Consider the following 23193-nt stretch of genomic DNA (forward strand, 5'->3'; position numbering starts at 1 on the left):
AAAAATCAATTCAAGATGGATTAAAGACTTAAACGTTAGACCTAAAACCATAAAAACCCTAGAAGAAAACCTAGGCATTACCATTCAGGACATAGGCATGGGCAAGGACTTCATGTCTAAAACACCAAAAGCAATGGCAACAAAAGACAAAATTGACAAATGGGATCTAATTAAACTAAAAGCTTCTGCACAGCAAAAGAAACTACCATCAGAGTGAACAGGCAACTCAAAAAATGGAAGAAAATTTTCGCAACCTACTCATCTGACAAAGGGCTCATATCCAGAATCTACAATGAACTCCAACAAATTTACAAGAAAAAAACAAACAACCCCATCAAAAAGTGGGTGAAGGACATGAACAGACACTTCTCAAAAGAAGAAATTTATGCAGCCAAAAAACACATGAAAAAATGCTCATCATCACTGGCCATCAGAGAAATGCAAATCAAAACCACAATGAGATACCATCTCACACCAGTTAGAATGGCGATCATTAAAAAGTCAGGAAACAACAGGTGCTGGAGAGGATGTGGAGAAATAGGAACACTTTTACACTGTTGGTGGGACTGTAAACTAGTTCAACCATTGTGGAAGTCAGTGTGGCGATTCCTCAGGGATCTAGAACTGGAAATACCATTTGACCCAGCCATCCCATTACTGGGTATATACCCAAAGGACTATAAATCATGCTGCTATAAAGACACATGCACATGTATGTTTATTGCGGCATTATTCACAATAGCAAAGACTTGGAACCAACCCAAATGTCCAACGATGATAGACTGGATTAAGAAAATGTGGCACATATACACCATGGAATACTATGCAGCCATAAAAAATGATGAGTTCATGTCCTTTGTAGGGACATGGATGAAATTGGAAATCATCATTCTCAGTAAACTATCGCAAGAACAAAAAACCAAACACCGCATATTCTCACTCATAGGTGGGAATTGAACAATGAGATCACATGGACACAGGAAGGGGAATATCACACTCTGGGGACTGTTGTGGGGTGGGGGGAGGGGGGAGGGATAGCATTGGGGGATATACCTAATGCTAGATGACGAGTTAGTGGGTGCAGTGCACCAGCATGGCATATGTATACATATGTAACTAACCTGCACAATGTGCACATGTACCCTAGAACTTAAAGTATAATAAAAAAATAAAAATAAATAAATAAATAAATAAATAAAATTAGATGCTACTTCAAGCCACTACCTGGGGAAAGTAATTAGACTCCCCTGAAAATAACAGCAGTTCTGCTGCCACTCCTGGAGCCTTTCTTCTGGAATTATCTGGCCGTCCTCCCGCTGCCCTTCTCCCCACGGCTGTTCAGGGTGCAGAACTGCCCACTGGGGAAAAGGTGCCCTGACTCCAAGCGCATCCAAACTAATTAGGAGCCTATCCTCCCCCAGCCCACGCCCGTGGAGGCCCCATACCCCCAAGGCCTGGTGCAGTCAAGGGGAGAGTGTCAGCTGCTCCCCTCGGGGACAGTGGCAGCTCCTCCTCCTCCTCCTCTTCCTCCTCCCTGTGTGGAATTTCGTGGGCTGGCTTGCTGGGGAGGCCATGAAACATGAAATTCACAGCACTGGCCTCTCCTGTTCCTAGGTCTCAGACTGAGGGAAAAGCATAAAGAAACGCTGGCTGTGGACACACCTTGGAAGGAGGCAAAGGAGAAAAGAAAGCAAGCACCCGACACAGCCCAGCGAGGCCCCACGGAGGCCCCACGCCCCACTGCCTGTCTGCACTCTGCTGAAACCCACATCCACGCCCCCAGGCCAGCTGGAAGATGCTCTCTTGGGGCCTCCTCCCTCACACCCTCAGTGTCACCTCGCCCTTTGCCCAAGACCAACAGACACCTGCCCACAAGCGTGCAGGCCCAGAGTGGCCCGACCAGGCTTCCTCGCCCCTTGTTCTGTCCAGACACAAAGCTGACATGGGAGTCCGGTCGGCAGACTCATCCCCACACCCTGTACAAAGCTGGACACCTGCGGAGACCTCCGGAAGCCAAGATCTAAGCGCTTCGATCCCACATTCACAAGCCCCCTCAGCGGGGATTCCCAGACGCACGCATCTCCTGAGAGAGTCCAGCCCCTCCTGGCGGCCGTGGTCCCTGGATGCGGGTGCTCGAGGCCTGTGTGGGTAATCACGCTTCCCGTCTCCACGCCACCCTTCCCCCACAGAGTCGCCTGCCCTTCCACACAGACAAGGGGCCACAAGGCCGCACCTTCCCCTCTCCACACAGCCTGCGAAGGCATCGCAGATGCCATTCTGATTAGCAAATGCTGCCTCTGCTCCACCACGCACCTGTTCTGTGGCTCAGCTCTGCCACTGGCCCTCCAGAAGGTTTTCTCAGCTAACCCCACTGGCCTCCACCTCCCCTCCCAGGGTTCTCTCACATAAGAGTTACTAGATGCAGGGCAGTGCTTCCCAGACCTTACTGTGCGGGGGAAATGTGTGTCCGGGATCTGGTTAAAATGCAGACTGGGATTCCGCATCGCTGACAAGCCCCCAGGTGATACCAACGCTACTGGTCTGCAGGCCACACTTTTGAGTAGTGAGAAGGTGGAGGTAAGAGTGAGGACTCTGAGTCAGGGAAAGTGTGTTCTGGCCCCAGCTCCACCAGAACTAAGCATTACATCTCATGAGACTGCCGTGAGGGCTGCATGAGGTAATGCAGTGTCTGGCTGTCGTGGGAACGCAGCGTGCACTCGCAAATGCAAATTCTCTTCCTCTTGCTCCAGTCTTCTCCCTGTGGCGGTGGTGAGTGTAATGCCTCAGAAGACTCTGCCAGGGCATTAAACAAAGTCATACGCGAACCCCCCCGTGCATGGCAGGTGGGTGATGTGGGTTCTCCTTCCTTGCCTTCCACCATCTGGGACTGGGGCCAGCACAGAACCTGTGCCCCATATGCTCAGCGAAGGCAGGGGGACAGCGGGAGGCCTGAAGGCCCCGCTCCTAGAGCTGAGCCTTGCAGATGGGCACTCTTAGAGCCAGGCCTCCACATCCAGTTTGAGTGCTCATGTGTGGTGTTGGGGAAAGGGGTCGTTCAGGTCACACTGGTAGGCAATTCCTCAGGGAACTTTGTCACCTGTGTGCTTATGCGTGAGCAACAGCGCCTGATGACTCTTGGGAAGAGCCACAACAAAGCGAGGGCCTGCAGGCGGCAGTGGCCAGGGAACCCTAGGTAAGGCCCTAACACGTGCGGCCCCCTGATCTGCGGGTGGGGCAGCCTTCACTGGAGGGGGAGTGAGTCTCAGTGAATCAGAGTGGGTACATGTGGAGCCGCAGGTCAGCAGCTCAACAGGGATGAGTAAGGTGCTTTCAGAGGCCACGTTAACCACATCTGGCTAGGAAGGAACCAGTTGGCAAACCTCTCTTTCCCTGCTCTGTTCCCAGCCCACAGGAACTCAAGCAGCTTCAGAGAAGGTCTTACTTGTTTCCGGGGAGAGGCCAGAGGCTCCGGGAACCCAATTCAATATGTAATATATAGCAGTGTCCACTCTACGGTCTAAGCAAAGGCAAGAGGAGAAATAAGGTTGATGGATGGCTCCATCCTTAGCACGCGTTTATGGACACCCACCCAGCCTTCTCCCAGCCGCCACGGCTCTCCACACACAGACAAAAGCAAAGCCCTTTGACCTTAAGCAGAAAAGTACACTGTCTCAACATACTTTTATAGGGTACCTGCTAAGCCTGGGGCCACCTAGGGGAGATTGGAGGGTCCCTCTAGCATGGCTGCAGCCCATGCACAGCAGGAGGATCTGTGTGGCCAGACGGGGAGGCCGGTGACAGTGGCGCAGACACAGCACTCAGAGGCCTCCAGGTGCAGAGAAACAACATGTGACCCAGACACCATGCTCTGTTCCCAGTGCGTCCCCAACACACACACGTATATATACACGACCATGCCCATGTGCACTTACATAATACACACGCACATACGCACACGTGTACGTAACAGACGCACATGCTGACAAACACACATGATACACACACACACACGCATACATTTCCTCGGCCTTCAGGAAAATGGAGTTCAACCTCCCATCTGAAGTTGAACTCGTTTCTTCGGAAATGAGTCTGAGTCTTCATTTCTCAGGCACAGATGTGCAAGGAAACCATTCCTTCTCCTCCCCAGGCCTTCTCCGTGCCCTGGTAATATTTACACAGTTATTTAACAAGCAAGGCTGAACTTTCCTTTCAACTGGCAATTAAAATCAGAACAGAGAGACAAGCCTTGTAAAGCTTGGTTTCCATAGAGGATAATTTTCTTCCATGGGTTTAAAAAAATGAGAATCTTGATTGAAACTGTAGGTACTCACGTCAACAGTAATGCCCACTCAGTCTTCCAAATTGAGATAGAATGTGACTACCTTTTGCTGGAGGTTAGAAATAGTTCAAATTTGTATAATTTGTTTCCAAATTTAATAAGAAAAACAACAGGGGTGAAAATGGTCAGGCTGCGCTGAGTGCTGGGCAAAGGCAGGCTGTTCCGATTCTCGCCCAGCAGACCCCTCAGACGGGCTCCCCTGGCGTCCCTCTGCTGGGACTTCCCATGTCCCTGTTGTCTTGAAGAAAGGAACAAGACATATAGGCCGGTTCATTTTTAATCTGCTGCTGGTGTGGCCCAGTCCCCTCAACCAGACTGCTGGCAACTTTAAGTTGGAGACAGTTCTTGGAAGCAGGCTCAGTGCTGAGTTGGTTTTGACATAAGAATACATACACAGACAGACAGACAGAGAGATATACTGTAGCTGACATTTACTAAATGCCAGTCACTTTTTAAACAATTTATATCAATGATTTCATCCTCACTAAAACTTTGTGACGCGGGTTACAGCAAAGGCAAATGCGTATCAACACGTATCTAGCACCACGTGTGGGTTACAACAGCAGCAAATGCGTATCAACACGTATCTAGCACCACGTGCCACCACATGCAAGCACTGTTGTGTTTGTATCTGTGACCTCATTCAGCTTTCATAAACTTATGAGGTTGTTATTATCATGATCTCCACTTTATAGACAAGGAAACTGAGGCTTACAAGGGTTAAGGAACTGAGTCAAAGCCCCCCAGCTAGTAAGTGGTGAGGTCTGGATTTAAACCCAGGCAGCCTGGCCTGGAGCCCCCACTGACGAGACTGTCCTCGGCTGCCTCTCAGTGCGTGGCGAGCACCCTGTGAACAGTCGCCAAGATAAAACCCAGCCCTGAGCACCACCGCTGGGACCACACAACTGCTTCTGATTCTCCCGGGGAGTGTGAGTGGAGAAAAGACCCTCACACAAATGCCCCCACCCCCCCACCACACACACACAAAGAAGTCAGGCTGGGCAGGAAAGACGCTTCAAACCAAATGTCTGGACAAAGAAAAGACTAGGCTGGTGGAGGGGAACCGAGAAAGGCTCATGGAGGGTACTGTGGTGGTGAATAAGTAAGGACCCACAGAGTCCCACAGTCCCAGCAGTGGGGCGGGTCGGGAGGGGAACAGTGTGCTTCTGGGCCTAGGGGCAGCAGAGAGTGGCGGAGGAGACAAATGTGCATGATTCCACGCACAGGAAATACCAAGAATAGGCACGCTCACAGGCAGGTTAGAGCTGGGGAGAGGCAGGAAATGGGAAGTTATTATTTAATGGGTACAGGGTTTCTGTTTGGGGTGATGCACATATATGAGAAACGGTGGTGATGGTTGTACAACACTGTGAATAGAATTAATGCCAGTGACTGTACACTTCAAAACGGTTAAAATGGAGCCAGGCGCAGTGGCTCACGCCTGTAATCCCAGCACTTTGGGAGGCTGAGGCGGGTGGATCACGAGGTCAGAAGATCGAGACCATCCTGGCTAACATGTTGAAACCCTGTCTCTACTAAAAATACAAAAAATTAGCCGGGCGTGGTGGCGGGCGCCTGTAGTCCCAGCTACTTGGGAGGCTGAGGCAGGAGAATGGCAGGAACCCGGGAGGCGGAGCTTGCAGTGAGCGGAGATCGTGCCACTGCACTCCATCCTGGGCGACAGAGAGAGAGACTCTGTCTCAACAACAACAAAAGGTTAAAATGGCGAATTCTGTGTAATGTATATATTTGACCATAATCTCTCTTCACAGTGGCAGAGGAGGTGAAGCCACGGGCCTTGATGCTGTCAAGGTCTCGGGAGCCCTCCTTGCTGCGCTGGCCCCTGCTGCAGAGCCCGTCATCAGAAGAAAATGATTTTTTTCCTTTGGGTTCTGACAGTTAAGGCCCTGGTGCCTCTTGATGGCAATCAGAGGGACTGGAAAACTCACTCTCTGCCTCATTCCAACACTACGTACGTGTGGGACCCTCCCTGGGCCTCCTGGCCTGCAGCCTGGGGTCTCCAAGCCGCCTCAGGGCTCTCCGTCCCAGGTTCTGCCCGAGCCCTGAGCGGCCCTGTTGACTTGGGACATGTGCCCCTTGGCTTGGCAGGGCCGCTGCTTCTCCCTTTCCATCTCATTGCTTCAAGCACAGACCATTCCACAATCACAATGTATTTACTTTCCAAAGCTGTGGATACCAAAGGAAAAACTGTGGTAGCAGAGTACGGTGTAATTAACGTGGAATGTACCAGGGGAACCGAGGACATGGCAGACAGACACCGCGTTCTCAAACAACCGCTTGCTGTTGAAGAGGGTCTATTTTCTCCTCTCCCTCTCCCTTCCCAAGAGATTAAAATAATGAACTCTAAGAAATAAATAAACTTGCTCAGCTTCACACGTACAAGGTCGACCCTGGCGCAGGTGCGTGGACTCACGTGTGGGGTAGCAGCTGGACAGCCATGATCTGTGTCCATCACCACCCAGGTGTCATGACCACAGAGAGACATATTTAGCACACACATTACAGGGCCACCCAAACCAGCACCACCATCTGGGGCCTGTGCTGTCAGCCTGGACGCAGTCAAGTCAGCTGAAAGTAAAATCCATTCTCCATAATAAAGGTGTTCACAAGCCCCTTTCCCTGTGCAAGTTAGCAAAGACAGAACCATCTGACGAAGAATTAAATGCAGTAACTGGGCCGGGCGCGGTGGCTCACGCCTATAATTCCAGCACTTTGGGAGGCCGAGGCAGGTGGATCACGAGGTCAGGAGATCGAGACCATCCTGGTTAACACGTTGAAACCCCGTCTCTACTAAAAATACAAAAAAATTAGCCGGGCGTGGTGGTGGGCACCTGTAGTCCCAGCTACTGGGGAGGCTGAGGCTGGAGAATGGCGTGAACCTGGGAGGCGGAGCTTGCAGTGAGCTGAGATTGCTCCACTGCCCTCCAGCCTGGGCGACACAGCGAGACTCCGTCTCAAAAAAAAAAAAAAATGCAGTAACTATATTTGAATCTTGTTCAGTGTAAAAGTTCTTAAGAAAAAGTTGTTTTTAAAGTGTAGCTTCAGTCAATAATTGGGATCTGTTTCTCACTGGGCACAAAATGGAGGGAGAAGAGAAAAATTCTCCCTGTCTTACTTAAAAAAGAAGACAGACTAAATAAAGTACAATAAATATCTATAGAATAAAGTAGTGGAAATTTGGAACTTCCAAATTTGCAAATCTGGAACTTCCAGTCCCTGCATAAAGCTGTCTGAGATCCTGCACCTGAAACCAATCTCCCCGTCACCACCGTTCCCCCTGCTTCATGCGACAGGCAAGGAGTGGCCCAGCCATGTCTGTCCCTCCTTTATTCATCCTCTGTGGATGTCTGACGGCCAGATGGACAGGGCTGGTTTCCTACTGGTCTCCGAATCTCCTGCCTCCACACCTAGCACGGGGTCCTATCTGGGAAAGTGTGGCCTATATGGTATGGAAGCCAGGTACAGCAGGAGTTTTACCCACCAGAACACCGGACAGTGTGCTTTAGCCAGGACAAGGAGGGACACATTTAGCACACACATCACAGCGCCTCCCCCAGAAGGCAGGCGTCTGCAGAGTCTTCTGCCCTGGCATCAGGCTAATGTCATGCTCCTCAGTGCCTACAGAATTAACGTCACCTTAGCCCAACACATAAGGCTCCCGGTGATGTGGCCTCTACCCCTGCCAGCCTCCTCCTCCTCTCTCCCTGGCACTCTCCCCGGCACTCTCCCCTGTACTCCACCCAGACCCAAGTTCCTGGGCCTACACACGCTACCCTCACTGAGGCTGTGGTGCCCTTCTCCCTCCTCGTCCACCAGAAAACTTCTTGTCACGAAGACCCAGCTCACAGGCCATGTCCTTTGTTCAGCTCCCTCCTCGCCCCCAAGCCTTGGACTATGTCTATGGTTGTGGGGTTTATACTGATCCTACATCCCTTTCTGTCCTATTAAACTGTGAGTTCTTTGGGGACAGAGACTGTGTCTTTTTATATCGGATATCCCTGCTGCCTAACCCTGTGCCTGGCACAAAGCAGGGACTCAGTCCAAATTTACTGAAGCGAACTAGTCTAGACAGGTATACTTTCACTGTCCAACTGCAAGGATATAACTAGCCTTTTCCAAGACAGCTATAGGTTCCGCAGAGCGGCCCACAGCCAAGGCCTCTGCCAGTCTCTGTGAAGGGCTTCTGGCGCAATCCCAGCAGCTCCCCAGCCTCGCTGCTGTAATCCACAAAGCACTTCCCAGCACGTGACAGTGAGGCTATGACAAGTACATAATATGTCACCTTCAGAGCCGCCAGGCCTCTTGCCAGTGCTGTGCCGTCCTTACGGCGCTTGGGCAGGTACCCCCAGCTTGAATGTTCGACTTAATTGATTGGGAGCAATTAAGGAGAACATGTACTAGTTAATTAAACACTGTACCCCCACTGCCACCTTCATCAAAATCTCTTAAATCACATTAGGAAAAAACAGAATCTCTCTGGCTGGTTAGTATCTTTACTCTCAGGGCATCATGATGATGAAATGGGTAAACATATCCTCTTTTGCAAAACCATTTCCTTCCCATTTATTACTTTTTCTAGAAATGCACACAACTGCTATCACTTTCATAAATATTTTAAAACATTAGTAAGTCCCAGGGACATTCCTTTTGTATACCACATATTTCAGTGAGATTTGGATAAAATATGGCAGTTATACAGGTAGCTCTAATTAACATATTTCCTGAATGAAAATGATAACATCTGGCCCCTTTTAAAGATGAAATATATGAAATTGGGATATAGCAAAAAATACATCTGAGCTGGGTGCCGTGTTGTGTTCCTGTTATCCTAGCTACCTGGGAGGCTGAGGCAAAAGGACTGCTGGAGCCCAGGGCTTTATGTCCAGCCTGGGAAATGTAGCGAGACCCTATCTCTATTGAAAAAAAAAGGGGGAGAGGGGAAGGGAGGGGAGGGGAGGGAAGAAAGAAAAAGAAAGTAAGGAAACAGAAAAAAAGGAAGAAACAAAGAGGAACGGAGGAAAGGAGGAAAGGAGAAATGTAAGGAGGAAGGGAAGGGAAAGGGAGGGGAGGGGAGGGGGTGGGGGAGGGGGGAGGGGAGGGGGTAGGGGAGGGGAGGGGACGGGGGAGGGAGGGAGCGGGGAGGGAAGACAGAAAGAAAGTAAAGAAACAGAAAAAAAGGAAGAAAGAAAGAGGAAGGGAGGAAAGGAGGAATGGAAGGAGGAAGGGAAGGGAAAGGGAGGGGAGGGGAGGGAGAAAAAGAAAATTGTCTGGTATATCTGAGTCTATGTTTTCCAACAGAATAGAATGAATGTCTTCTGAATTCTATATAAGATATACAACATGATATTTTGAAATACACAGGTAGTGAAATGGTTACAATAGTCAAGCAAATTAACATATCCATCAATTCACATTGTTACTCATCTTTGTGTGTGTGGCAAGAGCACCTAAAACAAACTCTTTTCGCAACATTCGTGAATACGATATTATGAATGATAGCCCTCATGTCACACATGAACCCTCTAGACCCGTTCATCCCACACGTCTGCTACGCTGTATCCCCTGACTGGTATCTCCCCATTTCCTCCCTCACCCTCGCCGTGGCCGTGGTAACCATCATTTTATTCTCTACCGCTGTGTATTCAGCTTTTCCTCTTTTTAAAAAGATTCTACATATAAGTGAGATCATGCAACATATTTTTTCTCTGTCTGGCTTATTTCACTTAGCAATAATGTCCTCCAAGTTTCATCCACGCTGGGGCAAATGGTATGACTCCTTCTTTTTAAAGGCCGAGTAATATTCCGTTTTGTGTGTGTGTGTGTGTGTGTGTGTGTGTGTCTTGTATGTTACAATTTCTTTCTCTATTCATCTATCAACAGAAATTTAGGTTCTTTCCGTATCTTGGCTACTGTGAATAACGTTGCCGTGAGCACGGGAGAGCAGTTATCTTTACGAGGTAGTGATTTCATTTCCTTTGGGTCAATGCCCAGAAGAAGGACTGCTGAGTCATATAGTAGTTCTAGTTTTATTTCTTTAGGAATTTCCATATTGTTTTCCATCATGGCTGTACCAACCTACATTCCTACCAACGGTGCAGCGTGCTGGGGCTCCCTCTTCTCCACACCCTCGCCAACAGTGGCTATCTCTTGTGTTTTTGACAATGGCTATTCTATCAGGTGTGAAGTGAGAATGACTGTTTTCTGATTTTGCCAGATTTTTATATGTCTAAGGAATTAACCCCGTACTGCCAGCCTGCACTGAACGGGGAGAAGTGGCGGCTCACGCTAGTAACAGTCAGTGCTGTGGGGGCAGATAAAAGGGAGCCTAGGAACGCTGGACGGAAATGCTGATTTGCTCCAGATAACAGACTGGAATTCCAGGCCATGAGGCTGGGCCTAGTTTAGTTAATGCTGGCCACTGGTGGTTCTGTTACAGAAAAACAGGAGTGCAGGAACGCACCCCCACACCAGCGACCTGCGTCCATCACCTCACGCCGGTGGCCTGCGTCCATCTCTTCTGCATTTGTTAGAGGCTGCATGGGCCTAATTAACACACACTCAGAACCTAGAAAGAATCAGTGCAGGTAAAACAAGAGAGAAATTAATTTTAAATAGAAACATGTTCTTTGTCTTTTGAAGCCTTTTAAAGGCCCTTACATTCACCGTCGCTGTGCCTTTACCTAGACTCAGATAAATGACAGAAGAAGTGCTGTTCTGTGAGACCTTTAGAATCCATCAAGGGGAAGTCGCTGGGCAAGAGGAATGAAATTCAGGCCCTGAGAAACTAGGGAAAAAAAAGTTAGAGAAACAATGCAATCTTGTCAGGTGACCAATTCCAAGTGTGTCCTTTGACCTCATGGAATAAAAGACAGTCCCTGGCATAACTCAGAAAATACTAGCTGGGGTCATATGCTTCTGATTACTGAGAAAGGCCAGCACAGGCTGAGAGTCCCTATGCTCCTGCCTAACCCTGTGGCCTCTCCAACGAGGGGAGAAAGGTTTGACGCACTAGAAGTTCATCACTTTAAGTCTGTTGTTTGGAATTCTGAATACATTTTCCTATAACAACTATTTCCAACTGGTGTTTGGGCGCCTTTTTAGACATTACATACAGATGGACCCACAGTTTAGAATGGGAGCAATGGGGAAAGGAAAATGGGAGGTCGGGCCCATGAAATCTACTGATGAGCAGAGGCCCTTTGGGAGCACACACCCACTGTGACGGTGATGACGGTGATGAGGGCTCCGTGTGTGTGTGTGTGTGTGTGTGTGTGTGTGTGTGTGTATTTTATGAGAGGGCAGGTGCCATGAGAGGAAAACAAGGCTCTAGGAACAGAAACAGAAGTATGAAGAAGTGGTTCAAAGACAAGAAGTACCAAGCAGAGGAGATGGTTCTGAGTCCCAATCATTCCTCAGCTTAAGTTCTTCTTTCTACAATACTTCACTTCCCAGGCAGCAGTGCCCAGGTGAGCAGTTCCCTTGCGGGGAGGGGGTGGGGCAGCAGTGGACTCATGCTGCCTGCTGGGAAAGGGTATGTGAGATTCAGCTGCTCACACGACCATGTGTTCACTGAGCAGGGGATCACAACCTCAAGCTCCCAGAGAGCAAGGCAGTGGGGACGAGGCGGGGACCCGGGAGATCCAGAGAGCGTGGCACGACCACCTGAGAGAGGCTGCTGCTGTTCAGCTGAGGCCAGGGGTTCTGGAGAAAAGGCAGGCCTAGTATCATCCTGACTTCTGAGTTTTAAAGGAAAGCTACGGAATACCTTGATTTTAAATGTTGGCAACTAATACAAAGTAACAACAACAACAAAATGCTACAGGCAAAAACAAAAAAAACCCCACACCAAAAACCCTCTTCTGTCTGGTCTGTGGAATATCAGTTTGCAGTCCCTTTCCCAGTGTCTACAGTTAGAATAAACCATTTGGTTCTTTGATTCGCAAGTCTAGCTACAAGCCAGAATCACTTTGGGTACATGGTCAAAACGCAGCTTTGGAGACCAAGAGTATTGGGATGCCTGGGACAAGGCCTGAGAGCCTGTCTTTTGAGGTGCCCTGGGGATAGCAGTGTGGCTGCGCCACATTTGGAAACCACTGGCTGGTTTGTATTTCATCCATATAACCAACTGCTCACTAGTGTTTCACACCTCCAGTTCATAACGGTCAAATACTATCACAAGAATGATCGAATGATAAAACCACAAAATATGCTGACCCCATGGATAGGAAAGAGGTGAATGTCAAGGGGACCTGGGACACAACCAAGTGTGTGAAAGTGTGTCTTATCTAAATAGTTTATGAAAAATTAAAACTCTATAATATATAAGCATATGTTTTAACAGATGAATTTTCCCTCTACTAAATCTTTGAGTAAAACTGACTCTTCAGGAAGATGCAGTAAGCTTTGATCCTGTGACTGGAGAGTACAGCTGTCCCCAGGATATTCACCAAAGTTTAAGAGAAACAGACATATCTACACACCGTATCATCATCCCGTCTGACTTACGCCCAAAGGCAAAGGGCCACGTGAAGTCCACAGCAGGACTCAAGTGCAAAGTCAACAGACTTTTATTTAAACTTCTGTTCAAAGGTATGTGAGTGTTGAAAGTGTGTCAGATGGTGGAGAAAATGACATAACAGGAAATTGTCGTTTAACAACAGAGTCCATCCCTGAATGCTGCAGCCAAGTCTGCGCCTCCGCGTCCACTCACGGGGCCACCGAGCAGTGATTTGGAGACCTGTTTCAACTATCAGCGGGGGCCAAGGGATCCCTGAGCCAGACCTACACTGTGGCAGAGCCCCCCGGGTCATTTTCCCACTGTCGGTGAAACTGTGAGGAAACCATGGTATTATTCCCGGCCTCCCTGCGCTTCCCTCTCTCCTTTCCTGGTGACGTTTCCAGCTGTCACCAGCATTCCATGGCATACTTCTTATTCCCCACCTTCCCTTACTCTCATATCATCACTTCTTAGTAAGCCTAAAGCCTTCCCCTTTCCTGTATTATTTACTTCTGATTAATTTCGGCAGCATTTCACCGACGCGTAGCATTTAACTATTGACTTGAACACCATAGGTATTGCTTCTTATGGAAAAAGAATACTTTAAATTAAACGTGGTCTCTTTATGCTAAAGTGCCCAATTTGTTATGATTAATAAAGTTACCAATCAATAAAGTTACTTTCTATGATCGCTCTGAAAAAAACAATAAAACCTCTTTGTGGAAGCCCAATACACTGCCATTCTGTCATTCACTAGTGTTCTCGACGGAGAGGCGCTCTTGCTGCGCTGTGTCGTTTTTGATGGAGAGATGCTCTTGTTGTGTTTTTGATGGAGAGATGCTCTTGTTGTGTTTTTGATGGAGAGATGCTCTTGCTCCGCACTCCCACCTAACCCTCACCCCCAACCCCCTGAAAGGTTCTGGCCCCAGCACGGCCCCGCACACACCCTGTCTCACTGGACTTGCCCCTTCCCTTCTCCCGGGCCTCAAGGCGGTGTCTACGCCGGGCTCGCTGGAACCTTCCAGGGCTCGGTGATTCTGGGCTGCGGTGGGAGGGCCCTGAGTTCTCAGACCCGCGTGCAGATCCGGCCGCGACACAGGCGAGACCCCTGCTGGCGAGGCGCGGAACTGCAGGCACGCCGCGGCAGGGAGGGCCGCAGAGCGGGAGGGGCCTGGGGCGCCCCCAGCAAAGAAGCTGGGGTGGGGGGCTGGCCACCCATCAGGTCGTCAGGAGCCAAGTCCTCTTCCACACTTCTTTCACCACTGTCTTCAGCTGCCACCTCTGCCTGCCTCAGGACCATCAAGCTGTCTGGCTTCCGTCCTAAGACCCTGAGACAGAAAGGAACCCTGGGCACTTACCCTCCCAGGCCAAGGCCAAATTCTCCAAAACACCCCCTAGAGGTGGGGGTGACGGGGGAGGAGAGTAGACACTTGGAGCCCTGGACATCGGGCCAAGCATCCCACAGACGACAGATAAACGGCTCCCAGATGGTAATACAATCAGAGGCTCCACAGAATCTTTTTCTGTTGGCAACGGGATTAGAAAATAAAAATAAATCACAGACACACACAGGCACCTGCCCTTTGCCTGGTGGAATGGAGAGCTCTCGTTTTGTTTTGCCCAGAACGACTTTCATTTACAGCTTCACATTTACAGCTTCACTTCAGCAAGACGAAAAGCTGAGTCCAGACGCCCTTCAAAAAGAAGAGACGTGGCCGGGTGCGGTGGCTCACGCCTGGAATCCCAGCACTTTTGGAGGCCGAGGCGGGTGGATCACCTGAGGTCGGGAGTTCGAGACCAGCCTGACCAAGATGGCGAAACCTCGCCTCTACTAATAATACAAAAATTAGCCGGGCATGGTGGCGGGCGCCTGTAATCCCAGCTACTCAGGAGGCTGAGGGAGGAGAATCGCTTGAACCCAGGAGGTGGAGCTTGCAGTAAGCCAAGATCATGCCACTGCACTCCAGCCTGGGCAACAAGAGCGAAACTCCGTCTCAAAAAAAAAAAAAAGGAAGAAGGAGGAGGAGGAAGGAGGAGGAGGAAGAAGGAGGAGGAAGGAGGAAGGGGAAGGAGGAGGAGGGGGAGGAGGAGGAGGAAAAAGGGGAGAGGAGGAGGGGAGAGAGGAGGAGGAGGAGGGGCAGGAGGGGGAGGAGGAGGAGGGGGAGGAGGAGGAGGAGGGGAGGAGGGGGAGGAGGAGGGGCAGGAGAGGGAGGAGGAGGAGGGGGAGGAGGGGGAGGAGGGGGAGGAGGAGGGGGAGGAGGGGGGAGGGGAGGAGGGGGAGGAGGAGGGGGAGGAGGGGGGAGGGGAGGAGGGGGGGAGGAGGGGGAGGAGGAGGGGGAGGAGGAGGGGGGAGGGGGAGGAGGGGGAGGAGGAGGGGGGAGGGGGAGGAGGAGGGGGGAGGGGGAGGAGGGGGAGGAGGAGGGGGAGGAGGAGGGGAGGGGAGGAGGGGGAGGAGGAGGGGGAGGAGGAGGGGAGGGGAGGAGGGGGAGGAGGGGGAGGAGGAGGGGGAGGAGGAGGGGGAGGAGGAGGGGGAGGAGGAGGGGGAGGAGGGGGGAGGGGGAGGAGGAGGGGGAGGAGGGGGAGGGGAGGAGGGGGAGGGGAGGAGGGGGGAGGGGAGGAGGAGGGGGAGGGGGGGAGGAGGGGGAGGGGAGGAGGGGGGAGGGGAGGAGGGGGGAGGGGAGGAGGGGGGAGGGGAGGAGGGGGGAGGAGGGGGGAGGAGGGGGGAGGGGAGGAGGGGGGAGGAGGGGGGAGGGGAGGAGGGGGGAGGAGGGGGGAGGGGGAGGAGGGGGGGGGAGGAGGGGGAGGAGGAGGGGGAGGAGGGGGGAGGGGGAGGGGAGGGGAGGAGGGGGGGGAGGGGGAGGAGGAGGAGGGGGAGGAGGGGGAGGAGGAGGGGGAGGAGGGGGGAGGGGGAGGAGGGGGAGGAGGAGGGGGAGGAGGGGGGAGGGGGAGGGGGAGGGGGAGGGGGAGGAGGGGGAGGAGGGGGAGGAGGAGGGGGAGGAGGGGGGGAGGAGGGGGAGGAGGGGGGAGGGGGAGGAGGAGGGGGAGGAGGGGGGAGGGGGAGGAGGAGGGGGAGGAGGAGGGGGAGGAGGGGGGAGGGGAGGGGGAGGAGGGGGGAGGGGGAGGAGGGGGGAGGAGGGGGGAGGGGGAGGGGGAGGGGGGAGGAGGGGGAGGAGAAGGGGGAGGAGGGGGAGGAGGAGGGGGAGGAGGGGGAGGAGGAGGGGGGAGGAGGAGGGGGGAGGAGAGCCGCAAGTGCCAGGGGGGCAAACCTAGCAAGAACAGTCAGTATTCTCCGCACTGTGACCCCGTCCTCCCTGCGCTTCCAGCGGGGATCCAGCCCCTCAGTGTTCGGAATCCTCATGGCCTCATGAGGCCATCTTGGTAGAGACACCACCTCGTTTCTTAAATGAGGAAAATGGAGACTCCCACGTGGAGGCATCACCGCCCAGGCCTGCGCACAGTGGGGCCGTTCTTCCAGTCAGCTGCTGGCCAGTGCTGAGGAGGGTCCCTACACACAACACAACCCATTTTATCTGGCCAACACAACTCTGATGCCATTCGGCTCTCATGCAGTTGAACCGTGTCAGATGAGAAGTGGCTGGAAACCTCCCTCTAGCTGTATGCATCTCCCACCACTCCCCACAGGGGTGTCTGGCCTTTCATCTTGCAGAGAGACCTAGGTGACCTGCAGAGGCAACCCTGGGTCACCTGAGCTGCAAGTCCCAGTTCTGGGCCTGGCCTGCAATGTTCATATATTCTTCCATCCATTCTTGTTTTTCTTTACTAAACATAACTGCATGTTACAACCAGCTAGGCATAAACATTAATTAGAAACGCAAACCACCATACTGATAAAAACATGCAGAAATCCTATGAACCAGCGGCGTAACTGGGAACTTTCTCAAGAGCCTTTGACTCTTATCAAACTGCTAACTCTTGTTTTATTTGAGACTTAGTAGCATCTTCCTAGTTTTTTAGAAAATTGATTTCCTGTCTGTAAAATACACATACGGAGTAAAAAATCTGGAAAACTTTACAAATCGTAAATAAAAAACAACACACATATACAGTCATGCATCGCTTAACAACAGAGTTTGCTCTGAGAAATGCATTGTTAGGTGATTTCGTCTTTGTGTGAACACACAGAGTGACTTCCACAAACCTAGATGGTATTGCCCACCACACACCTGGGCTGTATGGTACAGTCTGCTGCTCCTAGGCTACAAACCTGCATGGCATGTTACTATACTGAATACTGTAGGTGCCTGTAACACAATGGTATCTATCTAAACATATCCAAACATAGAAAAGGTACAGTAATAATATGGTATTATAATCGGACGGGACCACCATCATATATTGACCAAAATGTTACGCAGCATGTGACTGTAACTCAATTTCACTCTCCCCCTCCATGAAGCTAGAAAGTAAATCCAAGGATGTCCTTACAACACCCTACTGGTAACGTCACGTCCCACGCAGTGGCTAGAAATAATAATTAAGGCAGCTATTATCTTGTGAGGTAAGCACTACTTTAGAGCTTTACCTGTATTTTCTTTAGTTCTCACGAAAACCCCAAAGGTATTATTATTTCCAATATATTGATAAAGCAGTGAATTCTCAGGAAAATGAAACTCGAAAGAGGCAGAGCCAGGACTGTTAATCACCCAGTCCCGCTACCCCCAAAATTCATGCTCAGCATTCCTCCAGATACTCTCTCTTCGTTGCTTGCAGATCTCCACTCTTGAACAGGAGCATCATTTTATGAAGGAGGGCACAGGCAAGGTACTTCCACAGCAGAGGCCGACAGCCCAGCAGCGCCTTCACTATAGCTGAACACCTTGAGGCACACTCTCGAGAAGGCGGAATAACCAGGCCTGGCTCTCCCAAGCCACCAGCGTGTGTGTGCGTGTATGGTGTGTGTGTGTGTGGCATGTGTGTATGTGTGCATGTGTATGGTGTGTGTGTTGGTGGTGTATGAGTGTGTGGTATATGTGTGCGTGTATGTGGTATATGTGTGCATGTGTGTGTGAGGTATGTGTACGTGTGTGTGGTGTATGAGTGTGCATGTGTGTGGTGTACATGTGTAGGGGGTGTGTGTGTGCATGGTGTGTGTGGTTGTGTGGCATATGAGTGCACGTGTGTGGTGTGTGTTGTATGAGTGTGTGTGGTGTCTGTGTGGTGTGTGTGGTGTATGAGTATGCGTGTGTGGTGTGTGTGTTGTATGAGTGTGTGTGGTGTCTGTGTGGTGTGTGTGGTGTATGAGTGTGCGTGTGTGTGGTGTATGTGTTCAGGTGTGTGTGAGGTGTGTGGGGCTGGGTGTGTGTGTGCTGTATGTGTGGTGTGTGTGGTGTATGAGTGTGTGTGTGTGGTGTATGTGTGTGTGGTGTATGAGTGTGCCTGTGTGTGTGGTGTATGTGTGCATGTGTGTGGGTGAGGTGTGGGTGTGTGTGGTGTGTGTGGGGGGTATATGTGTGTGGTATATGAGTGTGCGTGCATGTGTGTGAGTTTGTGTGGGTGGGGGTGTGTGCATGGTGTGTGGTTGTGTGTGGCATGAGTGTGCATGTGTGGTGTATGTGTGTGTGTGTGGTGTCTGGTGTGTGTGGTGTATGAGTGTGCATGTGTGGTGTATGTGTGCATGTGTGGTGTGTGTGCGTGTGTGTGGTGTGTGTGGTGTCTGTGTTGTGTGTGGTGTCTGAGTATGTGTGTGTGTGTGAAGTGTATGTGTGGTGTGTGCGTGTGTGGTGTATAAGTGTGTGGTGTGCGTGTGTGGGTGAGGTGTGTGTGTGGGTGTGTGGTGTGTGTGGGGGTATATGTGTGTGTGGTGTATGTGTGCATGTCTGTGGGTGAGGTGTGTGTGTGTGGGTGTGTGGTGTATGTGTGCATGTATGTGTGTGAGGTGTATGGGTGAGGTGCGTGTGTGGTGTATGTGTGCGTGTGTGTGGTGTATAAGTGTGTGTGTGGTGGTGTATGTGTGTGAGGTGTGTGTATGCGTGTGTGTGGAGGTGAGGTGTGTGTGGTGTATGTGTGTGGTGTATGTGTGTGTGGTGTGTGTGGTGTATGTGTGCGTGTGTGTGTAGTGTGTGGGGTGTATGTGTGCGTGTGTGGTATATAAGTGTGTGTATGTGTGTGGGTGAGGTGTCTGTACGTGGTGTATGTGTGTGGTGTGTGTGTGGTGTGTGGTGTATGTGCGTGTGTGTGTGCTGTATAAGTGTGTGGTGTGTTGTGTGTGTATAACTGCGTCTGTGGTGTATGTGTGCATGTGTGTGGTGTAAAGTGTGTGTGGTGTGTTGTGTGGTGTATGTGTGCGTGTGTGATGTATAAGTGTGTGTGGTGTGTGTGTGAGGTGTGTGTGGGTGAGGTGTGTATGTGGTGTATGTGTGCATGGTGTGTGGTGTATGTGTGCGTGGTGTACGTGTGCGTGTGTGTGGTGTATGTGTGTGGTGTATGTGGTGTGTTGTGTGTGGTGTATGTGTGTGTGCTGTATGTGTGCATGTGTGTGGTGTGTGTGTGTGGTGTGTGGTGTATACGCGTGTGTGGTGTGTTGTGTGTGGTGTATGTGTGTGCTGTATGTGTGTATGTGTGTGCTGTGTGTGTGCATGTGTGTGGTGTGTGTGTGGTGTATGTGTGCTGTATGTGTGCGTGTGTGGTGTATAAGTGTGTGTGGTGTGTGTGGTGTATAAGTGTATGTGGTGTATGTGTGCGTGTGTGTGGTGTATAAGTGTGTGTGGTGTGTGTGTTGTATAAGTGTGTGTGGTGTGTGAGGTGTGTGTGGGTGAAGTGTGTGTGTATGTGGTGTATGTGTGCGTGGTGTGTGGTGTATGTGTGCGTGGTGTACGTGTGCGTGTGTGTGGTGTATGCGTGTGTGGTGTATAAGTGTGTGGTGTATATGTGTGCGTGTGTGTGGTGTGTGTGTGGTGTGTGTGTGGTGTATAAGTGTATGTGGTGTATGTGCGTGTGTGTGGTGTATAAGTGTGGTGTGTGTGTTGTATAAGTGTGTGTGGTGTATGTGTGCGTGTGTGTGTGGTGTGTGGTGTATGTGTGCGTGTGTGTGGGTGAGGTGTGTGGTGTGTGTGTGTGTGGTGTGTGTGAGGTATGTGTATGTGGGTGGGGGCAGGGTGATATTTATTTTCTAGGGCTGCCACGACAAAGTACAAACTGGTTTGCTTAAACAGCAGACACTGATTGTCCGCAGTCCTGGAGGCTGGAAGTCTGAGATCACCGGTCGGCAGGGCTGGATCCCTCTGAGGGCTGCGAGGCCGAGCCTGTTCCAGGCCGCTCCCCTAGCTTCTGGTGGTTTGCTGGCAATCTTTGCTCTTCCTTAGCACGCAGAAGCAAAGCCGTGATCTGACTTCTCCTTTACGTGATGTTCTCCCTGTGTGTGTGTGTCTGTGCCCCAATTCCTCTTTTTGTAAGAACACCAGTCATACTGGATTAGGCTCGGCCATGGGGACCTCATCTTAACAAATGACATCTGCAACGACCCTATTCCAAACAAGGTCACATTCTGAGGGAGTGGTGGTTAGGGCTTCAGCATACGAATTTTTGAGGAACACATTCAATCCATAACAGAGAGGGGAGATGGGGAGAGAGGCTGGATGGGGAGCAAGGGGAAAGGAGGTGGCGGAGAGGGTCTGGCTGGGCTGAGTGGGCTGGGCTTGTGTGTATCTCTCTGGCTAGGATGGCGCTCCAGGAGCAGGTGTCTGATGGTGCCCAGTGTCTCTCATGACGGGAGCATCTGTCACTGTGAACGTCTGTAAGCAGCAGGTAAAGGACACGCTGATTGTGACCAAGCTGAACGAGTATTATACTATCACTGGCCCACCCATCTACCACTGGTACTGACTCGTGAAGCCTATCTTTTCTCACAGAATTCCGCTGTCTTCAACGTGGTAAGATTAACAGACAGACTTCTAACATATGCTGTCTTCACAGGGCCTTGAGGCTGGATTACCTCAGTTACAACAAAACAGAATTTTCAAAAATAGGAACTCAACTTAAAGATTTAAAATTGAGGTAAAGTGGCTTTCGGAAAAATATGTAAATACAAGATCATTTGCTCGCCCCAATCGTGGAAGCTTGATTCAAATAGCGCGTGCCTGCTCTACATGCAAAGTGAACATCCTGATTGCCTGTAAATGCCTCAGGAACTCATTTCTTCTACAGTTTACTTGGCATTACTATCGCTGCAGAAATGTGCAAATGAGACGGGTGCTAATATCAATCAGTACATTGGTATATACCAAATCAGCTTAAGTGAGGACAAGATAGTTATAATTATTCTTAAAACCCACGAGACCATTTCTAGCCGTCAGGAGGGCCCATGAACTAGGAAACTCAGGCTTGCTGACATCTCAGCGACACCTGGGCAAAAGGCTACTGGAATCCGGGTCAGGTTCTGTGAGCTGCCATGGCTGAACACTGGGCAAACACGGGTTTCGCTGATGCTTTGGGGTTCGCAAGCCCCAGAAGATCTGTCCACACTGATCCACTCTGCTCAGTTCTGAGGCAACTCAGGGCAGGGCCATCGAGCCCACCCACCCCAGCAAGGACTGCACGTGCGCACGTGCGCGCACACACGTATGCACACACGCAACTCCCAACCCCGGGTGGTAGGAACAGCTGGATGAAGCAGTGTGTGTGCACGCACACACACGCATGCACACACACGCACACACACCCACACGCATGTGCACACCCACACACATGCCCACACGCTTGGACACATGCACGCGCGCGCACACACACACACACACAGAGCCCCCAGCCCCAGGTGGGAACAGCTAGATGAAGCAGTGCACACACACGCACGCATACACACACGCATGCACACACACCCACACACGTGCACACCCACACACATGCACACACGCATGGACACATGCACGCGCACACACACACACACAGAGCCCCCAGCCCCAGGTGGGAACAGCTAGATGAAGCAGTGCGCACACACGCACGCGCACACACACGCATGCGCGCACACACAATGTACACACACACACACCCATGCACACACGCAGCTCCCAGCCCCGGGTGGTGGGAACAGCTGGATGAAGCAGTGCGCGCATGCACACACACACCCATGCACACACGCAGCTCCCAGCCCCAGGTGGTGGGAACAGCTGAAGCAGTGCACACACGCACACACACCCACACGCATGCACACACATGCATGCACACATGTGCGCACATACACGCAGCCCCCAGCCTCCAGCCCCGGGTGGTGGGAACAGCTGGATGAAGCAGTCAAGAGAACATGGGTTTCAAAATCCAATCTGGGTTTCAACTGCAGCCATGCCCCTCACTCGCCGTGCCATCCCAGGCCAGCTGTTGCTCTTCTTTGAGCTTCAGCTTCCTCCCAGATAGGAACATTAATCCATACCCAGAGGCTGTGTGAAGATTAAACAGCATTTCGTATGAGGAGCCCTCGCACAGAGCCTGGCAAGAGCCACTCCTTGGTCCGTGGACCTTCCCGTCTTTTCTCCCTTCCACAGTAAGGATGGAGCCGCCTCAGGAAAACATCTCCCACTGATTTCGCCCCAACTGCAGGACGGAAACGAAGGTGAACATCTAGCGGGAGCTGGGAAAAACGCCAGTTTCTGACACTATCTTCGACAAGCCAGGGAGTTGGGAAAGCTTGGGAGGGGAGTGGTGCACTAACGTATATTAACACTTACTACGAGGCAGGCACCGTTCCAAGAAGCTGACATGTTTTCAAGAATCCTAATTCTCAGAACATCCCTGAGTAGGTAGTACGCTTATCCTTAATACAGGGGGAAACTGAGGCACAAAGCGGTTTACTGGTTTGTCCAAGGTCACAGGGCTATTAAATAGTAGAGCCAGGACCTGAACCCAGGCAGTGTGAACCCAGCACTCACGGTCTTTTTTGTTAGAATCCTTTTTCTCTCTAATCAGTTTTGGATTTCCCCTCTGTTTCATGAGCTTTTTGCTTTACTTTTTAGCCATTCATTCCACAAACACCTACTCGGAGCCAGGCCTGGGAATGCCGAGCTTGGCTGAGGGAGCCTGCACAGCACCCACAGGACCAGGCAAAGAGGCGGAAAGGGGTGTGGCCAGGAGAAAGGGTTGTGGCCAGGAGAAAAGGGTGGAAAGGAGCCCTGGGCATTCTGATAGTGCCAGAGGGTGCTCCTGAGGCCGGTGGGCAAAGAATGCTATGAAGAAGGGGTGTCTGAGTTGGCCATGAATGACAGAGAGGATTTCTCAAGGTAGAGATGGGTGAAGAGAAGTCCCTCCAGGTGGCAGGAACAGTGCAAGCAAAGATAAGCAGGTGAAAGCTTGGCACAGCATCTGGGAGCCATGAGTGCCCAATTTGGCT

General features: G+C 51.1%; 1 protein-coding gene and 1 long non-coding RNA gene across 2 annotated transcripts in view; one reads left to right on the top strand and one right to left on the bottom strand.

Moving 5' to 3' along the window:
• The window catches only part of XXYLT1 (xyloside xylosyltransferase 1), a 202151-nt gene that overhangs the window by 23210 nt on the left and 155748 nt on the right, over positions 1–23193 (bottom strand). The window lies entirely within an intron of this gene.
• LOC130541401 (uncharacterized) lies at positions 608–3595 on the top strand. Its single transcript, XR_008955452.2, has 4 exons — positions 608–2144; positions 2751–2843; positions 3085–3193; positions 3406–3595. It is a non-coding gene; the product is annotated as an uncharacterized LOC130541401 (long non-coding RNA).

Source organism: Pan paniscus, chromosome 2, assembly GCF_029289425.2.
Source record: "Pan paniscus chromosome 2, NHGRI_mPanPan1-v2.0_pri, whole genome shotgun sequence".
Lineage (NCBI taxonomy): Eukaryota > Metazoa > Chordata > Mammalia > Primates > Hominidae > Pan > Pan paniscus.